At 36.0% G+C, this 11,953-nt stretch overlaps 1 long non-coding RNA gene across 2 annotated transcripts; it reads right to left on the bottom strand.

Annotated features, from left to right (window-relative positions):
* Window positions 1–800: 800 nt before the first annotated feature.
* Window positions 801–10,919, bottom strand: LOC126890755 (uncharacterized). Of its 2 annotated transcripts, none has more exons than XR_007700448.1 (2): window positions 10,570–10,919; window positions 801–1,116 (listed from the first exon to the last, which is right to left on the bottom strand). It is a non-coding gene; the product is annotated as an uncharacterized LOC126890755 (long non-coding RNA). The 2 variants fall into 2 exon arrangements; XR_007700447.1 differs by lacking the exon at window positions 10,570–10,919 and adding an exon at window positions 1,515–3,600.
* Window positions 10,920–11,953: the final 1,034 nt, after the last annotated feature.

Here is an 11,953-nt window from a genome sequence, read left to right as displayed (position 1 = left end):
ATTCACTATTTACCTTGTTCTGCTATATTATCAACTGGTGATACGAGACTGAAATAAAAATCAACCTTACTAAGAACAAATATATTTATAATATTTCACAACTTACAATATATCCATGATACTTATAAAACATGTGAGATAAACAATAGTGGTGGAGTTGAGAAAAATAACAATCTAGAACCCAAAGGGTTACGCCAAGTAAATTACCACCGCTATTGCGCAATATAAAAATATCAATAACGAAAACCAGGTCAGTGTCCGTAAGCGTAGCAAAATCCTATACTATGGTTAGTATACTAATATTAATTGATCCTAGACTAGATAAGGTATAGTTAATACTAGAACAACTAATGGTTACACAAAAAAAGTTTAATACCTTATCTAGCAGAGACTTAAAGGGTGACGTACTCACCAATCGAACTATTAAGTGTCCGAAACAATCGAAATACCAGATCTATGTCTAAGTACTATACCTAAGTAAACATAGATGCTGGAAGCTATATAAAACTAACAAAATGAGTTTGGTTAAAGACTTATCCAGAAATATTATTTAAAACCTATCGACAATCTTTATATATGTCTTAATTCCCCTTTCCCTTATCAATTAATTTATTTTATTTGAATATTTATTTATTATTTACCATTACCTAGCTTTATTTAAAATCCTACTTCAAAAACCTATGTATATAGTGTAATATAGGTACCTGTTATATGCATATAAACAGTTTACACAAATTTATTACTGTAGAGTAAAAACCAAAATATTTATAGGTATGAATTGAAATAAAGAAAAAAAACTCTTATCTTTTGCAACTCCTGGGTATATTCATAGGAAGGTCCACTAGATTTGGGAAATCTCTGGGCACTATAACATCTGTGTGGAGCGGTCTGAAGTTGAGAGGTTCTGTGGATGTATTTGGTGAAACGGGTCGGTAATGGTTTATGATGTCCTAATATTAGTTATATAAAGTATGTTTATCCATTTATTTATCCATAAAAAAAAATCCAACTAAGTATCCAAATTAGTTATATAAGGTATATTTAACCATAAAAAAATCCAGCTAAGTATCCATATTATGGGTGGAATGGAAATATGATGTAGAATGTAAAACGAACCTAAAAATACACATTTAAGACCTCTAGCCACTCTCTATAATGCAATTACATCCATTTCCCCGGACCCAAACAAAGCATTGCTGTCCCAAACAAGTAAACATTAGGTTATGTCCCGTCAAACTTGTCAATCTGATCAATGTCCCTTTCTGACATTTTCGCAGCTGCGCGTTTATAGAATGGTCTACACACTTAGCAGTTTTTCAAATGGATTCATAAAAACCCAAAAAAAAACCAATATGAATGCCACACCTTATACGCACTAATAATAAAAAAAATATCAAAGCACTCTCCTAACAGGACATAAAAACATGATTAAATGTTGGGTTACGATGAAACGGTAGCAATATGTATATGTACATATATCAGAACAGAAGGATAAATAATTTGATTTCGCTTACCCTGGGATCTCTGATACGTGACCACGTGGTATAATTTATGTTATAATTTCTTGAATTCTTGTTTTTTTTGTTACTTTGGAGATTGTCTGTTGAGTTTCCTGATGTTTAGTTTACTGGTGGTATGTAATATATTTAATTTCAGTCCATTATTTTCCCAGAGTTCGTCTACAAATAGCAACAGCTCACGTATCAGAGCGGATGTTCTTTAACCAACTGATTTTACTATTACGAGTTTCGCTTCTCTCTACCGTCTCGTAGGTCGTTCGGCCTGCGCCGACACGTCGAAGCGTTAGGGAGTTATAAAGATACATAGGCGCATCAAATAAAACACTTACGGGGTAGCAATAAATGCTACATTCTCCCCTATCTTCAGTAAAAAAAAGGAAAACTTCCAGAAGTCTCCTTTTTTTTTTTGTTTTCTTCAGGGATGACATGATGTTGATTTTACCACCTAAACCATTGGCAGAGGAGAGACCGGACCGAAATCAATGACGCAGTAAGAGAGAGATAGAGAATACGCGAGATACATTGAATTACGTTTTTCATAAGACATAACAGAGAGGGGATGTGTAACTGACCAGAGTTATCAAACGAGATAATGTAATTTAATTTAGTAGGACTACAGGTTAAGAAAGGAAGAAGATACAAAAAGAAAAAAAAATAAATTACATCTTAATCACCTACGTTTTAACTACAATACTATAATCTTATAGAGAAAGTTAACTATTTACACTACTTATCATCCATTCTCAAGTGTTAGTATAAACCTCATTAAAACTACATTATGGTTGTATATTAACAACCCTTTAAAATACTACTACCAAGAACCATTTACAACAACTAACCTAAAACGAATCCTATCAATATACCCAACAATGACACCAGAATGACCAGATTCTATTAATCACCCAAGAGTTCACTGAGGGCCTAATTTATTAGGACTAGTTAAAACTATATTACTAGAAACCTAAACATATAAGATGTGGTTCTGGATATCAAGAACATAGAAAATTCAAGGTAAAAATAATCCATAACATCTCTACTAGCTTTCATAGCAGTAGGAAGACATAATAAGGTAAAGACCCTAGCAATGCCACTATACTCATGGTATAGGGTATGCAAAAAGGTAAAGATACTGGCAAGCCCGCATCTACTCTTGGTAGAGGGTCTGCACAAAGGTAAAAGACATTAAATGTCCTAATTGTAATACCTAAACTGTACTATTTACGTGGTCCAATTCCACACTCACGACAAAGACAGTGAAGGACAGATTCTTAGGACTCTATACACAAGATAAAGGTAAGAGGTATACTCAATCAAGATATAGATAAGTGACAAACTCATCAAGGTAAAGGTACAACATGAACCCAAGATAAAGGTAAAGATAACGTCAATTCAGGTAAAGATAACGATAAACTCACATCTACCTTTTCATATTTAAGGCAGAAGAACATCTACTAGCATAATGCTCATTAGAGAGACAAATAAGGTAACTCACATACTCACATCCAAGCAGGTGGTGGAGAGAGAGGTAAACAACTTCAGGTAATGAGGTATATTAAACTCGAATCGTTTAAAATAAATAATAGTATAGGAGATGACATCGAAGTCAAATGGACTTACTTACTGCCGAGTATTAGAACGATCCAATTCTAAATGACACATTCTAATTTCAGCCTAAGAGACACTCAAGGAACAACTGATAGGTATTAATATATTTCTGAGCCAAGTGGAGTGCACAAGTCCAGGGTGATCAATCCTGAACCCACGCTAAAACCCTGAAACAGTTATGTGACTATATAAGCTTTATGGCCATGGTTCGCGACCCATGCAAAACCATAAATCAAAGATTTTAAAAAAAATTCCCTAACTATCCCTGTAAATACCCATTTAACCAAGAACTCAAGATGGGGAAAATTCCCATTATCCATCCAGTACTCCTATGACATAAAATTTGTACCTCCAAGAGACAACTAATAATAAAATGACCGAGTTAGTAACCGGGCTTTAGTGACCGAGCTACTAAACAATATTAAGATAAGATAAAAATTAAAAAAAAATGGATGGCAAAGACACATGTTGGCCAGGCAAACAAAACAAAACTAGTCCCTTACACGTTAATCTTCGTCTGAAGATGAATAGTCTAAATTATCAACCAAGTTATGTGGACCTACTGTCTTATCCTCGAGTAGGTCTTTAATATGAAACCTTCCCAGTTTCTTACCAGTAGAAGTTTCCTTTAACTCATAAATTAAAGGAGAAATAACTTTAATGACAGTACAAGGTATGTATTTTTGACACAGCTTGGCAGATTGGAAATTCACTTTATCAGATTTGACAAAATTTTTCTTTAAAACGGAATCTCCAACCCTGAAAGATAAGGCTCGCTTTCTCAGGTTATAATGGCACTTATTTCTGTCATAAGATGCCTTTAAACGTTTTCGAACATCAACATAAATACCAGGAAGATTCTGAATGTCTTCTAAGCGGTGTAACTTATCTGATATAGTAGGAAAATTTGTGGCATTTTCTGAGATTTTACCAAAATAATCACCAGAGAGAGGAACATGACGACCAAACATTAAATAAGATGGAGGACATTTGGTTACTTCGTGAGATGAAGTCCTGATCGCTTGTACTATAGAGTGGATATGGGTATCCCAAGCTCTCTGATCAGGAAATGAATAAGATCTTAAAGCAGTCACGATTGATTTATTAACTCTTTCCGTATGATTAACTTGTGGATGATAATTTGCATTGTACCAGATCTTTTGTACATTATATTTTGCCATGAGATCACGAAAAGCCTTAGCTGTGAACTGGGGTCCATTGTCGCATGACACGATCTGTGGGACTCCATAAATCAGGAAAACTTCATTCTCCAGATACTTAATAATAGATGAAGTAGTTGCCTTAGGCATGGTATGAACCAAAGGGAATTTGGTAAAGTAATCAACAACTACTAAAGCATATTGCGAACCTTTATATGATCTAGGATAAGGACCAATGAGATCTAAAGAGACAAGTTGAAAAGGAAAATCAATCCGTCGATAACTACCCATTAAACCTGGTTGAGGAAGATTTGTCGACTTACACGTAGCACAAATTTTGCATCGAGCGATATAGCCACGAATAGTCTGGCGCATCTTCGGCCAGTAATAAAGTTCGGATATACGACGAAAAGTTTTGTAAAAACCAAAATGAGCTGCAGTAGGATGGTCATGAAAAGTGGCCAAAACCTCTGCTCTATTAGGAGTTGGAACTACTATCTTCCACTCCGACATTCCAGTAAGGGCATCCATAGAACTTAGCACATGTTTATACAAAACACCATGCTCAACTTTAAAATCAGGAAATTTGCCTGGTACATTCTGTACATCATACAACATTTTTTTATACCAATCATCTGGTTGTAACGAAGATAAGTCTAACAAATTAATATCAAATGTCCTAGAAAGGGCATCAGCGACTACTACCCCTGCAGCTTTGCGATGAACGATTTTATAGTCATACTGTGCCAATTTTAAAATCCACCTAGCCAAACGAGGAGATGGGTTCTTCATAGTTTGTAACCACACCAGACTACTATGGTCAGTTATGACCGTAAACGAACGACCCTCAAGAAAATATCTGAAATGTTCAATGCCCGTAATTATAGCTAACAACTCCTTTTCAGTTGTAGTATAATTTTTCTGGGCTTTGTTTAATTTCTTGCTTGTATAGGCTATCGGATGTTCTTCTCCATCTACGATTTGATACAGTACACCTCCAGATGCGGTGTTTGAACAATCTGTCATCAAATAAAAGGGTTTATTAAAATCTGGGGCTACCATAACTGGAGAATTTGTGAGAGCCTCCTTGATTTTAACGAAAGCTTCATTAGCCTCAGGAGTCCACACAATATTTTGTCCCTTTTTCCTATTTTGAAGAAGATCAGTGATAGGAGATAACAAGGTAGAATAAGACTTAACGAACTTCTTATAATAACCCACCATTCCTAACAATCGACGGACCTGAGTGGTATTTTTAGGCACAGGAAAATCACGAATAGCTGACACCTTGTCAGGGTCAGTATGTAGGCCATGGGAATCAACAACATATCCTAAAAACTTAATCGAGTCACGACAAAAGCTGCTTTTGTCTAAGTTAATTGTCAAATTTGCATCTTTTAGACGCTGAAACAACTGTTGCAATACCGAGATATGAGTGTCGAAATCAGGAGTAATGACTAGAATATCATCAAGGTAATATTGACAATAGGGATCTAAAGCAGGACCTATTACCAAATCCATTAATCTACACATAGTCTGGGGAGCAGACACCAGACCAAAAGGCATTGTAGTAAACTGGTACAATCCTTTGCCACTTACTGCAAAGGCAGTAAGCTTCTTACTCTCTTCGCTTAATGGAATCTGTAGAAATGCCTTCTTTAGGTCAATGGATGAAATGTATTTAGCATTTTGTAGCTTAGTGAGGATGATATCTATACGAGGTATAGGATAGGCATCCCTATTCATCGTAATGCTGTTAAGTTTACGTCCGTCGAAACAGACACGAAAAGTCCCATCCTTCTTCTTTGTCAACCATAAGGGGCTACAAAAGCTGGACGAAGACTGCTCGATAATACCAAGCTTAAGCATTTCATCCACCTCCTTTACCAAGCTTTCATGCCAGGCTTGAGGCAAGGGATATTGGTATTGCCTGAAGGGCTTAGACGAACCCACATCAATGTGGTGTTCGATGAGGTGAGTTCTACCTAACTGATTCTTAGAAGAGATAGAAGAGAATGACTTGATAACATTATCCAACTGTTCTAACTCCTGAGCATTAAGTTTACTCATATCTTTAACTGCATTCACACAAGAGACATTAAAAGAGGACACAGATAAGGAAAATTCAGTAAAATTTAATTCACTATTAAACGTTCTCAGAAAATCCATCCCTAGGATAACTGAATTCTTAACAGAAAGTATAACAAAAAAGGTAACCATCCTTGTACACGAACTAACAGAAATCTCAGTTGTAAACTGACCTAAAATCGGTTGAACTTGACCGTCTGCTGTAGTCACCTGCAAACTCTTATCCATTCCTATCTTAACATTAGAATTCTGGAGAAATTCCAGACCTAAAGAACCCAAAATAGAGATATTGGACCCTGTGTCCAGCAAAGCTAAACAAGAATGTCCCAAGATAGAGATTTCAAGGTACGGACGATTATCCTTGGTTTTACGGACTAACAATGAATTTATGTCAACATCAATAAGTGAAGGTAAAGGATTACTTGGAGAAACTACAGAAGAATCACACTGTACATAATCGACTAACGTTGTCCTCTTTTCGGTTGGTGTTTGCCGTTCTGAGGTCGTTTGTCTTTCGATAGAGGGTGAGATGGTTGACTTGTCGAAGCTTGTGCTTCCAGGCTCGAGAAACCAGTTCCTTGGTTTTGAGGATTTTCGGTAGTATTCCCTGTATCTTGATGAGGGGCGGCTGCCAGGGACGATCCACCCCTTCTCTCGTTTCCCGAACAGAATTGGCATTCGAATTTACGGACCCCTTGACGTCCACATCCATAGCAAAACCGAATTCTAGGCTCAGGACAGTCGTAGTACCCGTGTCCTTGCTGACGACAGTTCCAACAGATAATCTTCGAATTAAAGGTAGATACGTTACCAGACCGAGAATAATTTTGCCTACCAGAATAGGATGATTCATGATTTTTAAAATTAGAACGGCTAGGGACACTAGATGCAGTGTCAGAAGACCATGTCAAAACTTCTTCCAATTTCTTACATTTTTGAGTAAGATCCGCAATAGAAGAAATGTCTGTAAGTGCCAGACTGGAATGATACGCTGGCAACAAATTTCTGTTAATGATCCGGACAATATGAGATTCAGAGAGAGGAGTCTCCAGACGTTTACACAGACTAACAATCTCGTTAATAAATATGGTAACTTTCTCCTGTGGAGCTTGTTTGCGGGATTTAATTTCGTCCAAAAGGCTGTCTTCATAATTGTAAGGAAGAAAATCTGACCTAAGTTTGGCAACTAACTGTTGCCATGAAGCGAAACTACCTCGGTTATTGAGGTACCAAGTAAAGGCTGAATCCTTAAACAAGTCTCCTGCCGATGAAAAGCATTCATCCTCGCTGTTGCCACGCGCTAGACGCAAACATTCTACTTTCTCCAAGAAGCTAACTACATTTTCATCAGAACCACCAGAAAAACGTACACCCCATTTATGAATAGGAGCCGACCTAATAAAAGGAAATGAATTTACCGAGACACTAGCGTTATGAGGAGTGGAGTGAGCCTGTGGAGTTACTTTAAACTCAAGTTCTCCTTCCAGATTAAGAATCTTGAAGTTAAGAGACTTCTTGATGGCATCCTCTTCATCGGTCGCTGACTCTAACAAATGAACCCTACCTGAAACATGACCTAAACGGGAAGTCAAACGACCATATAACACATCATTATGGGAGCCAACAAAAGAGCTAATTTGGGCCTTGAGATCTGCAATAGTGACTTCTATTTCACGGACCTCATCATCAAACTTTAGGTGGAAAGCTGACAGAACAGCATGACTCCGATTTGCTGAAGCTTGCTTTAAGGCACCTCTCAACAAGACTACTTTAGCCTCATCCGTAGTTAACGATGGGTCGGTCAGCTGACGAATTTTTAATTCATAATCCAATTCAGGAGTTAGCAGATGCTCTACCTTAAAAGATGCCATTTTATGCAACTGGGGAGTACACTTGAGAATGCGATATAAAAGTAGGCAAAGTTCAACTTACTCTCTATCCTCAAGCTAATGTTCACTATGAATGGTTTTACCAGCAATGCTTATTTGTTCGGTCCAGCCGCTAATCCTGATGCAATGCACTGCTGTAACTCCAAAGAAACCTAAAATTTTAAGAGAATGTTACTTCAAGGTAGTGAAGTGAGCTATTTGGATGCTACGAACTTTTATAACGATGACGTTATTGATGTTAAGGTATTTAGAATTTTAAAATTTAAATTTACTTTAATTATTTTTAGTCCAAAATAGATCTCTAGTTAATAAAAAAAAAACAAAGCAATTTATTCAGTCTATCCAGTATATAGCAAAACAAGTTTATTTAATATCTATAATAGATATAAAATAATGTGCAAAGCAAGTTGAAGTAGAAAAATAAATGTTAAAATACAACTACCCCAGAGAAAACCAAAAGTTAAAGGAGATATTTTTAAAGCCAGAAGTGCAAAAGAAGCCACACGTTGGGTCAGAGCCAATTTGTAACCCAATACTCTGGGTATTGGGATTTGGAAGAAAAAAAAGCTGATGACAGAGGGGGAAAATAGAAGAGAAGAGGGTTAAGATACTAATGGAGAGTGGCTTAGCTCAGACGAACAAATCAAAGAGGCAGAGAGACACTATATCTCAAGTGAGGACTCGGGCTAGCTTCAGTGCACTAAATATTGGCTTTAAAATATACAAACCGAGATATCGGATAATGAAAGGGTAGAAACAAGGAAGAAAATGAGACAGGTTAATGCGAGAAGGGAACGCAACTAGATAAGAACGCTGGAGACAGAATAATATGAAGATACGACAAGGAAAGAAGAAGAAAAAGGGCGCCAACTCGAACGAACAGCTCAGATTTCTGAACCGAGGATTTGAAAAGTTCGAGATTTTTGAAATAAAGAAAAACAGAATAAACGACCAATAAATAAATGACAGTGATACAATGACCTGAAATACAAAAAAACAAATATTCACTATTTACCTTGTTCTGCTATATTATCAACTGGTGATACGAGACTGAAATAAAAATCAACCTTACTAAGAACAAATATATTTATAATATTTCACAACTTACAATGTATCCATGATACTTATAAAACATGTGAGATAAACAATAGTGGTGGAGTTGAGAAAAATAACAATCTAGAACCCAAAGGGTGACGTACTCACCAATCGAACTATTAAGTGTCCGAAACAATCGAAATACCAGATCTATGTCTAAGTACTATACCTAAGTAAACATAGATGCTGGAAGCTATATAAAACTAACAAAATGAGTTTGGTTAAAGACTTATCCAGAGATATTATTTAAAACCTATCGACAATCTTTATATATGTCTTAATTCCCCTTTCCCTTATCAATTAATTTATTTTATTTGAATATTTATTTATTATTTACCATTACCTAGCTTTATTTAAAATCCTACTTCAAAAACCTATGTATATAGTGTAGTATAGGTACCTGTTATATGCATATAAACAGTTTACACAAATTTATTACTGTAGAGTAAAAACCAAAATATTTATAGGTATGAATTGAAATAAAGAAAAAAAAACTCTTATCTTTTGCAACTCCTGGGTATATTCATAGGAAGGTCCACTAGATTTGGGAAATCTCTGGGCACTATAACATCTGTGTGGAGCGGTCTGAAGTTGAGAGGTTCTGTGGATGTATTTGGTGAAACGGGTCGGTAATGGTTTATGATGTCCTAATATTAGTTATATAAAGTATGTTTATCCATTTATTTATCCATAAAAAAAAATCCAACTAAGTATCCAAATTAGTTATATAAGGTACATTTAACCATAAAAAAATCCAGCTAAGTATCCATATTATGGGTGGAATGGAAATATGATGTAGAATGTAAAACGAACCTAAAAATACACATTTAAGACCTCTAGCCACTCTCTATAATGCAATTACATCCATTTCCCCGGACCCAAACAAAGCATTGCTGTCCCAAACAAGTAAACATTAGGTTATGTCCCGTCAAACTTGTCAATCTGATCAATGTCCCTTTCTGACATTTTCGCAGCTGCGCGTTTATAGAATGGTCTACACACTTACCAGTTTTTCAAATGGATTCATAAAAACCCAAAAAAAAAACCAATATGAATGCCACACCTTATACGCACTAATAATAAAAAAAATATCAAAGCACTCTCCTAACAGGACATAAAAACATGATTAAATGTTGGGTTACGATGAAACGGTAGCAATATGTATATGTACATATATCAGAACAGAAGGATAAATAATTTGATTTCGCTTACCCTGGGATCTCTGATACGTGACCACGTGGTATAATTTATGTTATAATTTCTTGAATTCTTGTTTTTTTTGTTACTTTGGAGATTGTCTGTTGAGTTTCCTGATGTTTAGTTTACTGGTGGTATGTAATATATTTAATTTCAGTCCATTATTTTCCCAGAGTTCGTCTACAAATAGCAACAGCTCACGTATCAGAGCGGATGTTCTTTAACCAACTGATTTTACTATTACGAGTTTCGCTTCTCTCTACCGTCTCGTAGGTCGTTCGGCCTGCGCCGACACGTCGAAGCGTTAGGGAGTTATAAAGATACATAGGCGCATCAAATAAAACACTTACGGGGTAGCAATAAATGCTACAAGGGAGAGCAGCATATGTGCCTCCTGATGAGAGACTAATAAGTTTAGAAACCGGTAGAGGTGCTTGCAGCACTCTCTGATTGGACTGGAATATGGTTCGGCTGTATTTTCGTTTTGCAACGAAATTGAAAATGGTTATTCATTTTTGATTTACATTTACTCTGTGTGGAGTATCAAGGGAACCATTCTCGTTGGAACTTTACCGCGCTGAGCAGATGGGACGTGAATTGTAAATTGTAGAATTCCCTCATCTTCCTTAGTCTCAGCATCCGTATGGCTTGCAAATTGTAGAAGCCTCGGAGGTGCAACCAAAGAAGGTTCCCATTGTTTTCATTCTGGTGGGATGTTCTATGTGCCACTAGAGTGAAAACTTAGTCTTTTTGCTAGCAGTTGCCGCTAGGGCATCTATGCCATTTCGTTCGTTGCAATTCGGGACTGCACGCTGGGGTTTGTTTTGGTTGGATCAGGGAGAGCAGCATATGTGCCTCCTGATGAGAGACTAATAAGTTTCGAAACCGGTAGAGGTGCTTGCAGCACTCTCTGATTGGACTGGAATATGGTTCGGCTGTATTTTCGTTTTGCAACGAAATTGAAAATGGTTATTCATTTTTGATTTTTAAAATAGTTTGAGATTAAAAAAAATGATTTATCCATAGAGCGTGATTGGTCAGTAAAGCTTTGTAGATCCATTATAAGTAATAGATAGTAATAAAAGTTACTAACAAGAATTGTAGCCAACTTTGATTACATATTGATAATCAATAATCGTAAATTGTAAGTTTTAGACAATTATTCAGTCATGGCTTACTTAAAATTTGGAAAGGTTTAGACCCGTAATTATTAATAATTTTGCTCTGAAAAATGAAAATATCTCGAAAACTAATAAATTTACAGATAGAGAATGTTTTACAAAAATTATAGTATGGTAATGGTACTTTGCGATAATGATATAAAATACAGGGTATTCTATTTAAAATTACTGAGAAAATAATGTACTTACGTTTTGTCTCACCCTGTATTCAATATAAA

The sequence above is a fragment of the Diabrotica virgifera genome, chromosome 8 (assembly GCF_917563875.1).
Source record: "Diabrotica virgifera virgifera chromosome 8, PGI_DIABVI_V3a".
In the NCBI taxonomy this organism is placed as follows: domain Eukaryota; kingdom Metazoa; phylum Arthropoda; class Insecta; order Coleoptera; family Chrysomelidae; genus Diabrotica; species Diabrotica virgifera.
Note: the sequence above shows the minus strand (reverse complement) of the source record. Positions and strands in the feature narration are given on the sequence as shown.